Below are 21,482 nucleotides of genomic sequence, written 5' to 3' on the forward strand. Positions count from 1 at the left end.
ACATGCCTGCAGTAAATTTTTTCAGGTAGCTGCTATAAATGCGATATGATGTTTGTATGACTGTGTTACCTAGTTAACATTGTGTGCCATGAATATGCTTTATCTTGTTTCCATGTCAACAGGAATTTGCAGGAAACACCCTGTTGCTAACATTAATAAAGGACAGCGAACACAGATTCATCCTCTGAAGCAGCTGTCCAAGAAGAGCAGTTCAACGAGCCCTACTCGAGTCAGCAAATCCCACAGTTTTCACTTTATTCTATACATAAAGGCATGGATATACAAGATGCTACAAAATTGCAGCTAGGAGTTTCATGTTGTAACGAAATCGAAAAATCAACACGATGCAGTCAAAATCATTGATGTGGGCATCAGAACGAAAGGGTCGAATAACAGCATCATTAATGCATCACGTGGTATCATGCAGGAGTGGTGTAGATGGACTCGTAGCTGAGATTGTACATAAAGGCACAGCATACTTTTAACCTTCGCTAGGGCTGTAAAATGGAGCCAAATGATGAGAAACTTTCTTGGCTTACGAGTCAGCAGCACATCAAGACTTTCAGATCCACGAGTGTGGTCTGTGTATTATTAGGAAGTAGCGATATCTAGCTGCACCTCCTGATGCATTGTATCTTGTGTATGCTACGGAAAAGCTGTACTTGAGGTGAAGTGTCATGCCTCTGTGAAAGGACAACCACTGAAATCTGCTTTAAAGCAGTTGCCATATTTAAACGAAAGTATGCAGCTAAGAAACAGGCATGCCTACTACAGTCAAGTGCATGCCCAAATGGCAGCACTCTTAGAGAGCTGTCTCGAGCATACTTTGTAGTATTTACAGGTTGTGCCCTAACTGTTATTTCTTTCGATGCGAGCTTCTGGGCTGTTTTGAAATCAAAAGCAGCAACCTTTCTTTTTTAATCATTTTCCCTGAACTGCAAAACATGACCATCCTGAAACAGATGCAACGCGCCATGATGACATGTATCTTCCGAGGTGCCAAATCTGGCCGTGTTGTGAAGTGCTCACGGTGCAAAGACACTTTTCACCTTAATGATGAAATGACGAACCAACAGTCAATCTGCTAGCAACTGAGCTGATGTACCTATCCAATCACAAATAAAGAATCTGACGCCATGGAAAGCAAAACATAGTTATTGTTAAGGACGTGAAATAACTGATATATAACTGAAGACCCTGAAGTCCTTCAGCCACTATATGGCCCGTTCCACGTGTATTCGTAGAGTAGAAAGCTTTCTCGAAGCATTAACTTCAACCCCTGGTAGCTGTGTCCTTCGCTTATTCAGGGAACGCATCAGAATTGTGGCACCAAGTGCAGCAAACATTCACAGCGTAATCCACTGTCTAGTAAAAGCAAGTCTCCTTTTTTTGACCTTGTTAAGAAGTCGACTTTTCAAGGTGAACTCTTTGTCAGAAACTCTACCTCCCCATGCTTTCGAAACAAAAGATATGGCTCCTGAAGGTGTGATAGAGACAAGCAGTTTCACAGTGTTGTGGTGCTTACCGTTCGAATAAGTCTTACTTATGGCGTCCATGTGTGTGGGCCTCTGAATGAACACCTCTGCCCAACCAATTATCCCTCTGAGGTGGTCAAATAGTTTGTCTTTGAACACTTTAGGCCGGTGTGATTCAAGCGCACGTCGAGATGGCCAAATGATAAATTTCTGCATGTCTGTTGCCAGCGCGTCGATCCATGAGTGAAAAATGACACTTGCACTGCTGACAGAAATGCCAAATCGAGATGCTACATCTTTCGCAAGAAGGCCGAGCCGTAGACGCATCAGCACAAGAGTTAGCTGCTGTTTGGCATCAAGTGAAGTCCTGTGGGTTGGCGTCTAGACGGACAGCACTAGCTGAAGCAATACTTTCAACATCTTTTTTGAAACAAGACCTGTATGAAATGTAACATTCTCATCTGATTGCATGACTACATCTCTTGTCATATTTAAAGGCTTGATTGTCCATGGCTGCCCAGTTTGGAAATGTTTTGATTGGCTGCTGCAACTTCCAGCTTTAAAGAAGCTACCCGGTCCTTAAGCGATCTGTTTTCCTCCACGAGATCTGTAATGTTCTGCATGGAGAGTATTGTCTCAGTTTCGGTGCCGCGCGTTCTGTGAGCAGTGTCCTCATCTATGACAGCTTCACTTCCACCCATGGAGAGACCAGGATCAGCTGCTGCAGATACAGTTGGCTTCAAAGTTTTTCTATTGAGCACGCTCGTATCTTGCCAGATTCTGCTGGACATTACCGTGCACCCGGTGCGGAAACACGTTCGGAATGTAGTCTGGATGGTTCGGGTCAGACGAAGACTTGCCTTAAAAAAATACGGCAATTAGGTGATGAAATATACTCAGCATAATGTGCACACGGAACACAAAAACGCGGACAAGGGACAATAGTAGAGTATCGGTCTGACGGTCCATACAGATCGGTTCTTGTCCTGAAAAAGAAACTGCACAACGTAGGCACCGCTCGAGGTTCCTTTGGGATACAGCTGAAACTTGCAGGAGGCATGTCACAGCATTCGTAATCCTTCACAAGGCACCCTCCTTGGCGTGGAAGCGGAGTCGCAAAAAACAAGCTTCGTGCGGCGTTAGCACAAATGTGATCCATGATACGCTGCCTTCAATTAAATGGCGAGTGTTCCACGTTTCTGCAGGTGGTCGCGCACCCGTGCAGACCCAGCCTAATCAGGCGCTCCGGCAGATTTCATTTCGGTCGCATCGCCGTGGCAGTTGCATGCGCAGCGAAAAGTCACTCGAACGCCGCACGCACTGGCCAGTACTTACAGGTTCGCTCAAGCAACGAAAATCTTAGGATTACGTTTTACAACAGCGCCATAGGTCCAAAAAGATACTTGACTTGAACGAAGTCTTCCAAACGAATCTGAAAGGTTTCTGTACACTCTTAATCTAGATCCAAACAAGATCCACTTAGTAGCTGGAACTTTCTTGCAAAAAAGTTGCGGTTATATGTTTGGAACCACGTTCCACATACTTTAAAAATTAGATGTAACAGTGCACCGCTTATTTTTATTTATTAATTATGTGGGTCGTTGTTCCACATAAGAGTATATGGAACCCTGTTCCATATACTTAAAGGAACCCTGTTCCAAACAAAAGGGTTGTTTCAGTTACTGGAACGTTGATACACATAACATAGTCATGGCTATATCCTGTGCGCCGTTCCAGGTATTTACAGGCCTGCTTGTTCTAATAGACAGTTAGGAAACTGTCTATGGATTCCCACTTCTGCAATATTTTTGCTTTCGCCTGTCAGTACAACCTGAGGTCATATGCCAATCTGGCTGATGCACTGGTGTCAGAAGGAAAGCGCCAGCATTGTTTTGACAGCACATTCTTGGCATGTGGCCTGCGGTGATAGCAACAATTGGAAAGTAGATATTTTCGCAGCAGTGTGGAACCTCACAGTTCCCAAATGTTGCCTATTAGAGCACAGTTCTATATACAAGTAGGTTTGAGGTACCTGGAATGGCAGAGTCGAAATTGTGGCTTCGCCTGCCGGATCCTGCCCTGGCCGTTAGCTACATGTAAAAGAAACAAGGTAGCTAAATAAACACCTATGAAACAAATTAGCACACTGCTTTTCAAAATGAGTACACTTTATTGAGTGGCAGTATTGCATACACCAGACATGCTCGTCTCAAATTTCATCGACAATGACTAGTTAACAAGAAACAAATACGAAAAAGAAAAGAGAGTAGAATTTAAGGAGCATTCACGTGGGTACCAAATATGGCCCGAGACATTAATGCACCATATGCATATAAACTTGCACATCGGCTGTGGAAGAAAGAAACATTAAACAGGGAATATAAAATATGCTGGCTTATCACGGGAAATAAGGTAACTCAAATGCGCGAGTACCTATCTGCCATTTACCGAGTTTACGCATCCCCGTGCCAAAAGAAATCAGTACTCTAAAAAATTACACGAAAAAGGCATAAAACCATTGTCTGACAGTTGAATTATCACACGACCAATGAAGAATGTAGTGGATGAGTTATTAACGGGAACGACAGTGCAAGCCAAAATGAACAATGAAATATTTGCACACGGAAACTTGCCAGAAGCATGTGGCAAATATCACAACAAAAAGATGAGCATTCGAAACAATACAGTTGGCAGATCACAGATGTATGTATAATACGAAGTTAATCGTACCAAAATACTTTATAAGCACCCTGAAAAAGCCTCCCACTCGAGGCAGCTTACTTGCCCCAGCATTGTGTAGCTTGGGATAACTCATCCCAAACATAACCATGAAAGCTGGCGTAAATGTTTATAAAATTTTATGCGCCAAATAGCTGAAAGCATGTTACACATTTCAAAAATTCAAGAAGGCAACAGGGAAATATAAAGGTAAGAAATTCTGGAAAGCAAGTGAGAAATCTTTCAATAACCAAACAACTTATTCTTGAAAAACACAAAGCAGATATCTTAAAGAAAAAGAAAGAAGACAAGCCAGCCTTGAAACATACAGCCGGCGCATTGCCCTGCTGATAAAAAATCGTAAAAGAAGGCACGACTTCACAGTGTTGCAGCTGACATGCCGCTTCTACCTACCAAACATTTAGCACGTCAATATTAGGCTTGACCACTTGAGGTTTTTCAGCGGAGACTTTACCTTAAACGACATCAAGCCACTGTCAAAGGGCTCACCTTCGCAACAACTCTGTACAAGTCCCAAAAACTGTCCAGAAGCTTATGGGTATGACATGTTTAAAGTAAAATATACAGTCAATAGGAGGATGACTGCTTTCTCAGGTGATGATGCAGGTGGTAAAGCCACGACGTTTTCCTTTCAGGCAATTCTGAATTTGCCATTCTCTTTGAATATGCAAGGGCTTGGTGGAGACTTGTTGCCAAGTTCTTGTGCCTTTAAAGAAAAGAGAAGCAGCAAATGTTAACTACACAATGGCTTTAAATTGTGGTCTTCATGATGATACCCTTTTTATAAAACTAATAATTTATTTCACTATAATGTGTTGGCTTCCCTTCTTTGAAACCTGCAAAAGCTGCTAGTGTGCTAAAAAAGTTCTATAAGCATCCCCATGGACGATTGCTTAGTTTGAATGGAATCGCTGGTTCACTTATGGAAAAAGCGTTACGCTTTTCTGGTTGAATCACCTGAACATCAATCGGCTTTTGCAGCCTTAAGTCATTTTTTGTTACCAACCAAACAAGATATTATACTTTGTGCACTTTAAACTTCTTGAACCTTCGCACTAGAAATAAATATCCCCTTTACTGCGTTATGTGCTTCCCAGTGCTGTTATGACGCTTAACATAACTTACAGGTAAAACATTTAAGAAGTCTGCCTTAAAATTCACCTTGCTATACATTTTTAGTATCTTTTATACGAAACTACAGCCCTGAAGTAATCAGTCGCGTTCCATTCAAGAGACCAGAAACTTAGCGTAGTAAATACTGCACCATCAGCCTTCTTGAGTCGAACAAATTCTTCAAGTCCCACCAGACTTCCCCAATTCAAAATCTCATGCATTTTGCTAAGCTTGGCCTCCACAGTGTCTCTAAAGCTTATTTCTGCTTCAAAGGCAAGCTGAATGAGAAGAAATGCACATTGACTTTATGGCCCAGTGAAAAAAAACAGGCCCTAGGATAGCTTCAAATACTTTAATTCTGCTGAATGATATGATGAGAGAAAACATCACCTTCACACAAGTACTCAAGCGGTGGAGTTGGTTCTATGTTCATCTTGACTTAGATGAAATCTTTCAACATTCATTGTTACAGCAATGCTTTTTACCGGTGTTAAAGGTTATAAAGTGCGAGCCAGTCTGTGTAAATGGCCACTAACGTTTTACCTTTCTTGAAATGGTACAGACAGAACATAGCTCACTAAACATAAATCACAGCTTACAAAATAAAACACTCTTAACCTTACAGGGCAGACCCACACGAATTAAAAGACATGAGTGGTCTTACCACGTCAGGATTTAACAAGTTCATTCGCTCAAGGTCCAGGCAAAAGGGGTTTGTGACCATGTCCTTAATGGCCTAGGCAAAGAAGTAAAGGAGATAAATAAAGCAGGGAAGAAGTTATGAAGTGTTGGTAGTTCAATCGTAAGCTGCGATACATAGCGAAGAGCGACACAAGGACGAAGCAGGAACACGGGGCGAGCGCTAACTTTCAACAATTGATTTATTGCAGCTAGTACGCATATATATACTCACTGAGACGCCACTGCAACATACACACTGAAGAAGAAAAAGTCATGTGACTCTGCCACATATTTAAGCTCCTTCTTAGATAAAAGAATAGACAGCCTGCTAACACAATCGCCACCTGCTCTAGATATCTCAGGTGCTTCGACAATTTCCCTCGTTATCTCATTTCTGTGACGATAGACAACAACAGTTTGTTTTAAGAGAGGGTAGCATGGTGCCTTCACGTCACATTTTCTACAATGGGCAGACAGATGCCCATCTATCGCGATGCTCCCTAGTTGCTCTATGCTCCGCCAGACGCATGTTTAACATCTGCCCGTCTGGCCCACGTAATACTTCCCCACGAAAGTCGAATCTTATACACCACGTTACGAGTGCATGTTACAAAAGGATCCTTGTGCGCGCTAGCGCAACCTGGCTTTCGTTTTCTTGTGGTCAGCTCAACAAACTCAGCGCCACGTTTACACCAGACCGTTGCCCTACACTATTTAGGTTGTGGGAAACCTTATAAAAGTAGGGAATTACAGCAACCTTTCGTTTGTCCCTTTGTTGTTTTTTCTTTCTTTCGTCATCCGCTCTGCTCATCGCTCATGCGTGAAGTTACCTTCCTTCGACGATGCAGGCTTTCAGCAACCGAGATAATATGTCTAGGATAGTTCGCCGCTTCAAGGCGAGCAACCTGCTTACTAAGGCCTTCATCCAGCAAGTGAACACATGACTTAGAGAGAGACCATACTTCTTTTTATGAGCTTTGAGTGTGCAGAACTGTAGCTCAAGGACGGCTTATTAGCTCTCGGCTCATACACCCAACACATGTGTTCAGCTTTGAAATGCAAACGGAAGTCTAGAAACCTGATATTGCCCTGCGAAGGAAATTCAGTGGTGAACATGGCCTATAATACTCATTGAATCAAGCAAGAATACTATCAACATCAGGGTTTGAACAGTCGAAACAGCCATCTACATGAGAACTGGCGGCCGGATCAACTAGTTATCTATGTAAAAATACCAAGAAAACCATCTACATATTTAAAAACATTAACAACGCCCAAGTCGCGCAACCGCGCAGAAAGAGCTTTGACACATCGAGCTATAAAGAGGTCACTTAATATGGGTGCTATGCATGGGCCAATGCAAACACCCTGCTTTTGCAGGTAAATGGTTTTCAAATTCAACGAACGTGGACCTCAAATAAAATGAGAAAAGCTCTAAAACCTTGCCCCACTAACACCAGAAGCGTTCGAAAAAAGGACAGCACCGTGCTCATCTATTTCCGCCTCAACGCAGGACAGCAAACCCTCCTGTGGCAAAGAATAATACAGATCTTTTATGTCGATAGAGAATGCAGTTAAACGCCCGCCGTCAGCTCCATTTAAAATGTTGATTACGGCTGAAGAATATTTGGTAAGGAACGGATCCACCACGTTGAGGAGTCTCAGGTTATTTGCAGGAATTCTGCAACGCACTTCTGCCACGCCCCGGATTCAGAAACAAAGACACGAGAAGGACAGTCATCCTTATGGGTCTTGGCGGTGAAAAACATCTCTAGGCAGTCACCGTCAGTGCCATTGATTTTCTTAACAACGTTGTGCAAAGTAATATCCTTACACTTCTGCTTAGCTGGCAACCTTACTTTCTTCAGCAAAACGCGTCGAATAGGATTAAAGATAGTGAGTACCGCAGCAGAGGTTTTATCACGGAAATCGATCGTCCCGTGTTCCTGCTTCGTCCTTGTGTCGCTCTTGCGCTATGTATCCCTGCTTTCGAGATAAAGACCTGTGCACATCAGCAAAGCATAAATTATAAAATAAGCTACGTTATTGTGCTTCCGACAAACCACATATAGTAGCATCCATGAGAAAACGCCTGACGTTAACATTTAAAATGGCTAAATACACTCCACCTGAACGCAGCAAATTTATGCACATAAATGAATATTAACAGCATAGTTGAAGAGATGGCAAGCAGCTAATCAACAAAATAAATGCGAAATCCTCCTCTCTGGAAGCTAGAGCCAAAAGATGATGCCGGGGCACAACAGAGAAAGTAAAGGCAGTGAGTCAATAAAGTATCTTCATTAGAGAATCTGAAATTGTTTTACGCAAGTGCAGCTTCCAAATTAAGTAGCAGCACAGGAATTCCATACAGTCCTTGTCTGCCACAGCTGCGGTCAATAGGCATAAATACTTGGACTGACAGCCAGCACAACCCTCCATACGTGTTAACATCTAGTAGCTCCACGAGACCTCACTCATTAACTCAGTACCAATGCAGTACCAGAGAAGCTTAGATTTATCTATCAAGCTAGACAGTAATCGCAGTGTTTAAGCACAACTCTTATACCTCTACTCATTAGAGTAGCAGAATATAGCGCACTAGCTCAGGTCGACCGTTCTATCTTTCGACAATAAATTACATCTATTGCTTCCGCTAGCACGTACAAATTTACAATACCTTAAAGGCAATACTGAAAGCCAAAGCGTAAAGTGCACCAAAGCGCTTCTACTCCGGAAATTTCAGCATGTACAAACAAAACTACGTATCTGTGCATGATGTTCGAATATGAACGCACACTATTTCCTATAATATCTGTATGCTCCATGTCAGGCCAGTGACCTACTTTTACCCAATCGTTTGGTTTACTTTTGGCCATGTGTTTGCACTGAATATCCTGCAGGCATAGTTTAATTAAGCTATCAGAAGAACAAGTCAGCTGGCCCCAGGTTACCTGCCTGAACAGAATGATTGTAAAATTTGCAGCGAAATATCAGAAAACAAATGTTTATTATTTTTTAGAGAAATGGGTACGTAATAAATGACATTTTAGTATTAAAAACCAACGTAAAGAGTAAAATTACTCAATGCGCAAATTTTTTTAAGTTGAAAAGAGTTTCTATTTAAATAGGCTCACTACAAAACAGTCGCAAAATATTTTCATTATAAAAACACCGCATCTTATGACGAAGTACAAAACTAAACTACTACGTAAGAACAATTCTGATGCGTTTATGTCAACAAAACATGACTAGTAATGACTAGTGAACACTGCGCGACACTTCAACATGAAAACTAGTAATAATAAAGTCATACACTCGGCTCAGCTGAGGTTATTGCAAAATATTGCAAATACACAAAAACAGCATAAAAACTGGGCAGGACACAGCACTGACTGCTGGTGTAGTTGCAACATACCACACTAAGACAAAACAAATAAAACTAGTCAAAGGTGCTAGAAAGCTTAAGAACGTTATGATTCAATGCCGACTATGAAAATCAAATAAAAAATCATTAGGCTTTCTTAAAGGTGTTTAGAAGCTTTGCGACTGGCATCCTTGCTGTTGTGACACGCTGACCGAGGAGGAGTCACTCCACTGCAACAAGAGAGTTAAAGGAGTTGCGTGGGTACTCGATGCTGAGCAACCGGTGTGCGGCCATCAGCGCAGCTATTCGGTCATTCGAGCGACGCAAGCGGCGCCGCGCGGCCCTCCTCCGAAGCAGTCATCCGGTGATAGAAATCTGCGACGCAGTTCGGCGGTTCGGTCTCGCGGTAGCCATGGGCGCGTCGAAGAGTAAAAAAGGGATAAGTAATCGCATGTGCAGCGTGCCGCAGTGCTCAAACCGTGCCGTAGCGAGTGTTCACTGCAAACGTATCTTTCAAATGTACTTCAAGACAGGCGTAACGGCGACGCACTGGAACCAGTTACGAAGCTCGTATTACATTTGCGTGACACTGAATCGCGTACAGATGGTATCCCACTTGTCTACAGCGATTGAGCCGAGCTCTGCACAAGGAAGAAACAAATTTTAAGTGAGGTATCGAGTTACGAAGAAACAACTCGAAAGGCAAGTGGAAAAACGTGAAACCCGTTCAGGCACAAGCACTTTGTCGTTAGTCAAACAGCTACGCTAAATTTCAGCTCATTTGCTCCGCCGTGCGCTGCTCGAGGCTCTAGACAAGCGTGGTCACCCCTGTACGTTACGAGTTCCTAAATTGTTGTATTTTACACACGTTTTCTTTCTTTTTTAGCTTACAATTGGAAATGCACTAAAGTTTGTTTCTTACTCCACTGGATTAAATTTATAAAAGCAGGAGAGCTTGAAAAACAACTAAGGTCTGTTACCGGTAAGCGCTTGCGTTTATTAAGTGTTTTCAACTACACAAATAGATGGCTTCACGCCCGTGAGCATTTTCAAGGCTTATGACGGCATACTGACCTTTACAGAGCCTGTACCTTCACGTACTGCGGCGTTAACGGAGTGCTGCGATCCTTCGATTGCACTCGTCTGCAGGCAGAGCGATTCGACGCTGACATCGGTGTCACAAATGGAATAGTAAGCTGTTGGGCTAGTTGGTTTGATATGAGTTTTGCGAAGGGGAGCGCAGAAGCGATGAGGAGAAAGGAGACGTGGACAGGAAAGACGCTCGCTTGCAACTAAGCATATATTCAGAGATAAAACGATTTCACACAACCTAAAAATGATCGGCTGAAAACACAGCGTTGACCTCCTCTTCACAGCTCCTCTCAAGCTTTCTCGGTTGTGCGCCTTTGCAAAACGGCCATAAGAAGAACAAGACCTGTGAAAAACGCACGAAACCACTCGCTTCCTGTCATACCGAAGCTGTATATACGAGATCCCACTCGACTGTCGGATAGTTTACATTGGGCAGACCGGGCGCTGTCTAAATGACAGACTAAGACAGCATTCTTCATTTTTAAAGGCCCTGAGCAACTCCGCGCACCTTCCTGCCCACTGCAAGGATTGTAGCTGTAAGCCCCTTTTCCATAAAACCGAGATTAAAAGTAGATCCAAAGGCAGACACGAAAGGGAAATCCTCGTGGCAGGTCAGATTCACGCTGATGCTAACCATTGTATTACTGCCCCGTCTGTGCATCTGATGGGTAAGGAATTTACGTTCGTCGCCCTTGGGTGAAGTTTCTACGCCACCTCCTCTGTCATTCTGCCCCCGAAGGTTTTTTTTTTCTTTGGAATGACTTGTCAGGCCACTTGCACGTGCCGTTGTTGCTATCAACTACACTATAGCTGTCATTATTGATGTAGTGATGCATGTCCCGTTGTTAGGCGAATCTTATGCATGTAATGAATGTAAACATTTTTTTTACAATTATCGATGACGGCGCACGCGCAATAACGTTCCTGGTGGTTGGTCTTTGAAGATATACTTAGTCGCAAATGAGCATCTTTTCTGTCCCCGTCTCTTCTTCCGCAACGCTTCTGCACGCCCCTTTGCAAAAATCGTCTCTAACAAGCTTGATGTCGCAGCATAAGATGTTTGAACGTACCCTCGCCTTCATTAACACCTTTGCGTCCCTTTAGCGAGAGAGAAAGTATGGTTTGCAGGGAAACTAGGTGACCTGACATGCTTTGCTGCTCGCGATGCACACGCTTGCGAGATCGCCTTATCACCGTCTCGGCAGCAATTTTTACCTACCGTCGCGCCGCCTATAGTCGCTGGAATGACCGAATAGCGTTTACATGAATGCGACAGAATACGCCAGCGTTTACATGTAGCGCATTACCCTTGGTGCGATGGTGGCGCACATCAAAAGGCAGAGCAGCGTTTCCGCCGCAGCTGCTTAAATCGACATGTTTTTAAATTCAACATTGCGTTTGCATCCCTTGCTCTTGTAGACGTGGACGAGCTTTCACGTCCTTCTCTACACTGTCGCTTGCATACAGCATCAGCAGCGTCGCCGCCAGATGTGGTTAGCTTACCGCAGGGAGTGTTTGCAGGGAGCGGGAGTTGCGACGAGTTTGGCTGTCAACCAGTGGGCTCTTATGCAAGGTGGGAACATATCTTTGCGCACGTAGGGCTACGAAGAAAGTGCCTTTTAAATAAGCTCAGTTCAATTGTTGTTGCCTCACAACTCAGTCTTCGCGGGTTCAGTGGTCAAGCGTGTTGTTGTAGGTAGCTTAAAGGTAGCTCGCCTCGCGAAATCTATTGTTAAGTAGCTCTGGCTAGTTGATTTTGTTATTATGGGTTGAATTGATCTCTGAGTATTTCGATACAGGTTGTTTTGTAAGGTGCATTACGGTTATTAATATTTGCCTGAAGCATGTGTGGCGCCATGCATGTACAGTCGTGATCAAAAGTTTCGGGACCAAAGGCGCCGCGATTTCTAATTTTTGTTTCGCAGCCTGGCTATTCCAGCTGAAATCAAGTGCGAAAACGTGCGCGCGCGTTTGGCCCAATACAATGTATTCAACCAATTCCAGGCCGCGTAGCTGCGCTTGAATATATTCTAATATTCGGCTAGTGCCGTGGGCCCCAAATTTTTGATCGCGACTGTACATTTCATTCCTGCTTGTGTTCGTTTTGAAATAACATTACATGGATTTAGGCAATCAATCTCTTGCTCTGTGGTGCATTCGTTTGACTTTGTTGACTACCTGCTGTTATGAGTGTCGCCAGTAAGGTCTGACGCTTGATAAGCAGCTCGAAGAGTAACATAGGTTTTATTCTTAAAATGTGCTAGTTCGATATTGCAGTAGTGCTGGTTCCATCACCAAGGTATACCGTAATGGCTTGTTTATTCTGCAGGAATTTCACCGCAAGTGGAAAAGAAGAAAACTGTGCGGATGAAGACGCGTTCTGCAGACTGGTGGGATCGAATTGTTGCAAAAGTGTTCACCGATGCTGATTGCAAAGAAAACTTAAGGATGAGTCGTGGTTCACTCAACCACCTAGTCGCACTGATGGCGCCATTTATGTCGCCCATGCAGTACTGTGTCCAATTCCATAGGAAAAAAATAGTGGCAATAGCTTTGTATAATATGGCGAGATGTTGCGAATACCGAGTCGTTGCAAATTAGTACGGTATTCATAAGAGCAGTGTAAAAATGTGTTTATATGTTATGCCGTACTCTTGTGGATCGTTACCTCAAAGAATTCACAAGGCTGCCTTCCAAAGAAGAAGCAGAAGCTATAGCAAGAAATTTCCAAATGAGATGCCACCTGCCACAGATATTCGTCCATCTGTCGAAGAGTACTGTGGAGACATCACTTCACCATCTGATATAGAAGACATTATTGTTTCATCAGTGCAGAAGACAACTAAGTTCATCAGTGCACCTACATCCAGAACGGCGATTGATATTGAATATGAACGGCTCCGAGCGATCCGTCGGAGAGCGGAAAGGAAGGTTAGGAGAACTCACTCGTCAGTAGACCTTGCTTTAAGTCGACGAGCTCAACGAAAAATACGGCGTCACCTTCAAAAAATGGGAAAACAACGGTGGAGGACCTTCTGTTCGTCTCTAGATCCTCGAAAGCCACTTTCTAGGATCTGGCAGATAGTACGAAGCCTTCGTGCCCCTCCTCAGCAAAAACATCCTTTCCGTGCTCTAGCACTTCAGCAATCTCTGACGGAAGTGCAGGTTGCCGAAGACTTCTGTAAAAGAGTCACCCGTACCCATGCTTCAGCATGTCCAACATTGGATCGACCCGTGCTACCTCCTAAAGATGACCGTCTTGACCTTCCTTTCACGATGCCGGAATTGGAAGCTGCACTTGCTGCGTCGAGACGATCTTCTGCCCCTGGACCTGACGGTATTTCGTATACTGCTTTGTGCCACCTTGGGACTGAAGGTCGGAAAGTCCTGCTGTCATACTATAACGCCACGTGGTCATCCAGTACAGTCCCGAAGCAGTGGAAAACCAGCCGTTTGGTCGCCCTCCTAAAGCCAGGAAAATCGCCTTACGAAATGTCATCTTACCGGCCAGTAGCTTTAGCTAGCTGTGTCGGTAAGGTGATGGAACGGATGGTGCTCGCTAGATTAGAATGGTTCATGGAAAAGAATGAGCTTTATCCTGAAATGATGACCGGATTTAGACGTGGCCGGTCTGCAATAGATGGGGTCATTGATCTCGTGTCCACGATCGAACACGAAAAGAAGCGACACCGCCTTGTAGGAGCAGTTTTCTTAGACATAAAAGGAGCCTATGACAATGTACTGCACGAAGCCATTCTTGATGCCCTCAGTAATTTAGGCATCGGCGGCCGTCTCTACATGTGGATTGATAATTACCTAAATGGTCGTACAGTCTTCATGTCCACGAATGATGGCGAAACGACAAGACACGCTGTGGTCCGTGGAGTGCCTCAAGGAGGAGTTCTCAGCCCGACTCTTTTCAATGTTGCCCTTATTCGCCTTGCGGAAATAATTCCTGATACAGTACACATCAGTACATACGCAGACGACATATGCATATGGGCATCCGCAGTCACGCGACCGCAAATTCGTGCCAGATTGCAGCGTGCTGTTTCTTTAACATCTCAGTACCTGCAGTGCCAAGGACTGCAACTGGCCCCAGACAAGTGCGCTGCGATAGCGTTCACACGGAAGCTTATGTGTTGGTATCCAATTATGATCAATGGAAATGCCATCCCATATGTCACCCACCACAAGTACCTCGGCGTTGTCATTGACCGCGGTGTTTCATGGTCGACACATGTGGCAATGTTAAAGAAAAAATTAACTGGGCTTGCTCAAGTTTTTCGCTTTCTGGCCGGTATGAAGTGGGGTCCATCTGAGCGTTCACTCCTCCGGCTGTACCAGACTCTCTACGTCGGATACATTAGGTATAGCCTGCCAGTTTTGTCAGGTATGAGCCCGTCATGTTTACGCACGCTGGAAAGTGCCCAGGCGCAGATACTGAAAACATGTCTCGGTGTTCCACGTTGCACTTCAAACCACGGAACAATTGAGGAGGCTCGCGTCACCCCTTTACCTGTCTATCTACGGTGCGAACCTCTGCGAGTATTCCTGCGACTGCTTTGTCGTCATGGCCACCATCCCTTATCGACATTACCCGATATACGGCCGGACTCCACTTTTTCAAGAGCCGTTAAATGGCAAGAATCTGCCATACCAGCATACTTTGCCCCGGCTGACCTTCCACATATGCCCCCATGGGTCATGTCCAAAATGCCGGTGCGTCTATCTATTCCGGGAATTTCTAAAATATCGCGAATACCTACCGTCGGCCTCAGACATTTAACACTTGAATATATATCGAAAGAATATGACTCCTCGGTGAGCGTGTATACAGACGGATCGGTATCGTCGTATGCGTCTGGTGCGGCTTACGTCGTGCCTGCGCATCAAGTCATTCGACGGTTTCGTCTCCATAACAAGACGACTTCAACATCTAAGGAACTAGTGGCAATCAGAGAGGCCGTTCAATATATTTCGCGACAGGCTCCTCAAATATGGACAGTCTTCAGCGACGCAAAATCGGCTCTTCAACTACTTAGAGTGGTGTTGAAAGAAAGCGCTTACAGAGTGTTGGCTCTTCAAACTGCCGAGCTCTACACTTTAGCACAAGAAAACGGCCACCACATCACATTTCAGTGGATTCCCAGTCACTGTGGTATACAGGGCAACGAACTGGCCGACGCCGAAGCGAAGAAAGCGCTCGAAGAACGAGAGTCACTGCTTTCAATTCCTTTTTCAAGAGCGGACGCCAACTGTCTCCTCTCCAGTGTCATCCGAAAATTGACAGCACAGCACTGGGACAATCCGGATAATCGCCACAGACGACTCCAGAGATTGGACCCTGCCATTACATTTAGGCTACCACCGAAACTTCAACGAAGCTGTGCCAGTCTTCTGCACAGACTAAGGCTGGGGGTAGCGTTTACGCGCGGATACGTGCACCTCATGCGACGCACCGAGTCTCCACACTGTGAGGTGTGCAATGTGACTGAGACTATAGGTCATGTGCTTTGTGACTGCCCTAAGTACGTGGAAGAGCGTGAAAGGTTGGACAACGACCTTACGTGTCTCGACAGCGCACCGTTGTCGGAGGACGTTATTTTAGGCCCTTGGCCAGATCCTCAATCGAGTTTCAAGGCCATTCAGGCATTACTGAACTTTTTAAAAACAAGGGGCTTGGATTGCAGACTTTGAGCATGCCAAATTGCTTGCGATATGTTCTACTCCTTCCTTCTATCGTCATCGTCACCCATCATGCACCTCTTCCCTCTTTCTTTCCCTCTTCCCCTTCCCCCAATGCCGAATAGCAGGCTAGAGGAATATACCTCAGGCCGACCTCTCAGCATTTCATATCATTAAACTTCTCTCTCTCTCTCTCTCCGGGCCATTGATGGCTCACACGTTCCTATTAAGGCACCCAAGAAGGGTTATCGTGACTTTGTGAATAGGAAGATGTGGACGTCGTATAATATGCAAGCAGTAGTGGACGATCGAGTATGGTAAGTGTAATTTCAGTGGCATTTGAACCATTTTGAGCCCTTTAAGCTCATTCTAGAAGAAGCGTGTCTTTAGTTAAGTGCCATAATTGCTATGCACGCTTTGTAGTGGTGTAAGGCGTTGCGGGAGATTGGGATTACGACAGCATCGTAACAGTCGTAATTATTGAACTTCTGTTTTTCAGATTTCGCAGTGTAACATGCAATGTGCTTGGTAGTGCTACCGATGCCACCGTACTTAGGCTGTATACGGTGTACCAGAGGAGCGACCAACTGCTACCAAACGAAGAAAAGGTTTTCCAAGGCAGAGCACTTCCCTTCATGCTGCTGCGGGATCCGGCGTGTCCTGTGCCATGCTTACTGAAAGGGTCAGTCGTCTGTTCAATTCAACAATTCCTGTTCGCCTCCCCGGGACAGCTGTCTAGAGAACAGGAATTGCTTAATGTATGTCACAGTAGTGGACGCAATGTTGTGGAACACGCTTTTGGAACGTTGAAAGGGCGCTGGCGTGTGACCTTGAAGCAAGCGGACATCCACTACAAATTTATGCCGAAAGTTATACTTACAGCGTGCATATTGCACGATTTTTGCGAAGAGAGGGGGGACACTGTTACTGATGTTTGTATGGCAGAGCTGAGAGACTGAGCAAAATGTATTTCAGCAGCCTTCAACGAGATCTGTACAGAAGGTCTGCTTGTGGAGTGCGGGACTTTTTGTGTGATTACTTTCCACTGCTGTCTGCATCGTGGTGAATGTTATTTGTATATTCACCAACGTATAATTAAGAGATGTACACTGAAGAACAAGTTTATTTGTCGGCGACGCACCTACAGCATCCTCTTTGGTAGTGCGTTCACAAGCCTGAACCCATTTTTCGTGCTATAAAATAAAAATTATGTCATCACATAGAAACGTCCTCTGGCTGGTCCTTTCCTGTGTGGGTGTCCCTGGAAACTTCCACGTTTGTAGCCACTCCGGGATGAACTTGCACGCTCAGCGGGTTTACAACTTCTTCAGACTGTCCGAACACTGGTGCACGATGACTTGCCGTGGAGTTGCTTCGCTGTGCAGTCTGATTATATTGGTTTGGTACTTGTCCAAAAGCCCATGTGAGAGTCTGACACGCCGGCGTAATCGTAAACGCTGGCTGCACAAATGCCTGTGGAGGCTGACTGATTAGCGGTTCTAACAAACCTTGTTTTTCTTGCAGGAACGAAGCATTTATTCCTGTCATCGTTTCTTTGAGAGAATAATTGATTGCTGTCATCAACTCCTTTTGCTGCTGGAACACAAGTTGAGCATGCTCCATAAGCATCTAGGCATTTCTGTTGTGCTGTTCTTGCACGAGCTCAGCAAGCTCCGTTGACTTTCTCCGTCTGGGCCGCTTTACTGGTGGCGCAGAACCGATCCAATCATTGCTTGCTGCACATAAAGAAAAAATTGTGAATGACGTAAGCTTATGGCAAAAATTGTAGAAAATTAAGCTTCTGGATTGTACAAAGAAAATCACTTTTTTTCAAGCCAATACGTACGAAATAAAGCGAGGCGAGTAGCGGATATCAAGTTGATATGATATTATCAAGTCATGTATGTATCTAGTCGGGTTACGGGTGCATGAGAGTTATACACTCCTTGGCTAGTGGTACATTTGACATTCCCAACATTCTACTGTGTAAGCATACTGATTTGCAGGCATACAGCAAAACACACTATTGCAATGGGCTGTTCATGTGGGGGTTGTACACAAGAAACTAAACCCAAGGACAGCTATCAAACCTGCCATTGTGTTTACTTTATACACACAGGTTGCATGTTAAAGACTAATTGAAAAATCCCCGCTTACTAGATAAACGGCCTTGAGGCGAGTGGCCGCTGCTGCGTTCAGTCGACTGGGTCGTGTCGTCAGGTGAATGGGCTCTGCCTTCAGGTTGTGGGGACTTGGGGAATTCGACGCGCCATTGCGCGGGCGCATTTCACCTGTGTTCTGCAATCCTTAAAGGGGCACTAAGGGTTACCAGAAAGTCAAGTTAATGTGATAAATCAAGGCTCTACAACGTCTAAGGCGTCAATATAATCGCGAACAGAGCTGTAGTAACCGAGAAATTGAGGTGAATGCAGGACACGATTTGAGACCCCCCCAGCGACATTCCGGTACTAGCCCGATGACGAAAGCACTCCTCATCATAATTTGTTTCACTATACATACATATATATATATATATATATATATATATATATATATATATATATATATATATATATATATATGTATGTATTAAAAAAGATCATTTCATTAAATTATAAGACGGAAGAAAATGCTACTTGTCTACTTCAATTCGATTCTAAGAAAAAATAGCATTTTGACGTTACCCTTGAGTAGTATGGGTGATCGAAAGCTTTCGTTTTCGCTCGACTCTGCGCGCTCGACTTTGCGCCGCGCGCGCTTTGGAGTTTCAGTTGTTTCTTTATCGCGTCGTGCTGCAGTTGTCCTGCTGACTCGCGAAACTTCCATATGCAACAAGCAGCGAGAATGCAACGTCCATGTGATGTCGTGGGATGCGCGAACGGTCCGTGGAACTTGGCCAACGGCAGTTGCAGCGGCGAATCCAACGTTACTTATCACTGTGTGCCAACGAGTGAACCTCTCCGTTCGAAGTGGTAAAGTGCCGTACCTCTGCCACAGCGCGCTGGCAAAGAGCCGAAAAATCACGTAGTGTGCTCGCTGCACTTTTGTCCAGAGGATTACGAGTTCAACGCCGACTTACTGAAGTCGCGTGTGAAATGCCTTTCAAAGCAGGCTGTCGTCGTAGTAGTACGCAACGACGCCGGCAGCGCGAGCCCTCAACAGCAGGTCACGTTCATCAGTGCTTAAATCGCTGAACTCGAGCCCAGCATCGCTAGCTAATGTGTCGTTCTCAGGGTCATCCATTACAACGAGCGTCGAAGTTGGCGTCATAAAATAAAGAACCAACTTATCGTCGTGCGCTTTCCCTTCCGCTAGCCACCATAGTTCCGCTTTCGCGCTGCTTTCGGCTCTGTCTTTGCTCTTTCTGGCCGCGCGTTTGCGTTTTGTGCACAAAAGCCGTAGCGCCGTCTGCGGGAGCCGTTTTACTCACCGATGGCCAACGTCACTATGAGACCATGACGTCTATTCTCCTCGATCGGAGGGCGGGTGATTTGAACTGCGCTATAGGTACGCGGACGCTTCAGAACGCATTTTCTCTTAAAATAAGTCTCTTGTTCGCACGAAACAAGCGTTTCGAGGTTTGTGGGATTGTATTTCAACAGTCCACGTTGACTTAATATTACCCTTTAGTGTCCATTTAAGCCACGCTCTCTCCTCGCTCTGAGCCAGTCGTCAGCGGTGGCGCTCCACTCGCGATGGCTCACGGTGAGGGCGGAGCTAGTGACGTCACGAAGCGGCCCCTGGTGGCTACTGCCGTGACGGTAGCGTGCCCTCTTTCTCCTTGGGACGGCGCTCGGTACGTACAGTCGAGCGCGATTTGAAGGTTATCGCGCGAGCGTCAACCAGCCTACCACTCCAGGCACCTGGCGGCCGCTTTTGGGACAGAAAAAATCATGATTTCGCAGTCTTCTCTCCCTCGTTCGCTGTTCCATACAGCAACCATCACCCCCGCGACAAACTCGCCGCCCTTTCTCTCTATTCTAAGCTTTCCATTTGTTGCGATAAAGTGTGGACTTGGTTACCTCGTATCTTCGCGGGCGATAACAAAATTGGTGGGAAAGATCTGCTAAAGGCAGTGCTTGGCACTTCTTGATTTTAACGATTTTGAAGTTGGAAAAATATATCAACGCAGCATCGCCGCGTCATATCGCCTTTGTTCACCAATAAATTTCCGCAAAACATTTTTTCATAAGGGTATATAACGGCTGCAATGATCGATGCGATCCCAGACCACATGTCGCAAGAAAAATGCCACGACGACTTACGGCACAGGAGCGCCAAGAAATTGTTTCATTGGGAAAGTTTATGTCCCAGCGAGAGATATCCCGGCAGGTGAACCGTCCTCAGAAGACAGTAAACCGCATTCTTCGAGCGTTTCACCGGGAGAACCGCTTGGAAGATGCCCCGCATCAAAGGAGGCCTAGAGGAACAACTGAGGAGGAAGACGCTCTGATAATAGCTGCCGCCGTCAACGATCCATTCATGACAGCGAAGAAAATCAAAGAACAACTTGGCCTAAGTCTTTCGTCCATCCGAAAGAGACTTAACGCTGCGGGTCTTAAAAGCCGAGTGGCTGCGAGAAAGCCACTTTTGACCAGCGAACATCGCAGGAAGCGTCTGGAATTTGCGCATCGGCACGAAACATGGAGCGCTGAGGACTGGCAACACGTCATATTTAGTGACGAATCTACATTCACTACCTGCTGGAACCAGCGACTCCGCGTTTGGAGAGTCGATGGCTGCCGGTGAGATTTACTTTTCTTGCATATCATTTCACACCTAACTTTCCACCTAACTTTCTGCTGCCCCCTGATACGCTTTCCTTCTCTTAAGATCCAGCCCGTTACCCATCCCTTAATGACCAATGGTTGTCTTGCCTTCTCATTACCTGCCTTGGTCATACCCATTTCTTATTGATTTCGACTGAAATGTCCTTAACTCGTGTTTGTTGCAGAATAAGGGAGATTTTGGAAAGTTGGTACGGTGTCGTTTTTGAATTTACCAGAGTGAAAGACAGGGACATGAAGTTTATTGAAGTACGCACAAGCATGCACCAAGCGTGGCTTTAGGGCCGGCATACCATAGCGGAGTTTCAGTCGAAGTGCGAGTATGTGTGCAAACCTAAAATCTGCGGTCTCTAGCTGGAAAATATGCACGTCGCTCTGAAATTCTTCACCTCAGTATATCACGAGCTGCAAATACCTTAGCAGCTTTCGCTCAGTTTCTCATTATACAGTGGTAACTGCCCTGTGAGTGCTTTGGTTATTAAAGTCGATGCACCAATTTTATTGCAGCTATGACGATGAAAACGTCCGCGATGTCGCAGC

The 21,482-nt window shown here is 45.1% G+C and overlaps 1 pseudogene; it reads right to left on the minus strand.

The window, feature by feature from the left end:
• Positions 1 to 1,160: 1,160 nt before the first annotated feature.
• On the minus strand, positions 1,161 to 2,176 carry LOC142570607 (uncharacterized; annotated as a pseudogene).
• Positions 2,177 to 21,482: the final 19,306 nt, after the last annotated feature.

This window comes from Dermacentor variabilis, chromosome 2, assembly GCF_050947875.1.
Source record: "Dermacentor variabilis isolate Ectoservices chromosome 2, ASM5094787v1, whole genome shotgun sequence".
Taxonomy (NCBI): domain Eukaryota; kingdom Metazoa; phylum Arthropoda; class Arachnida; order Ixodida; family Ixodidae; genus Dermacentor; species Dermacentor variabilis.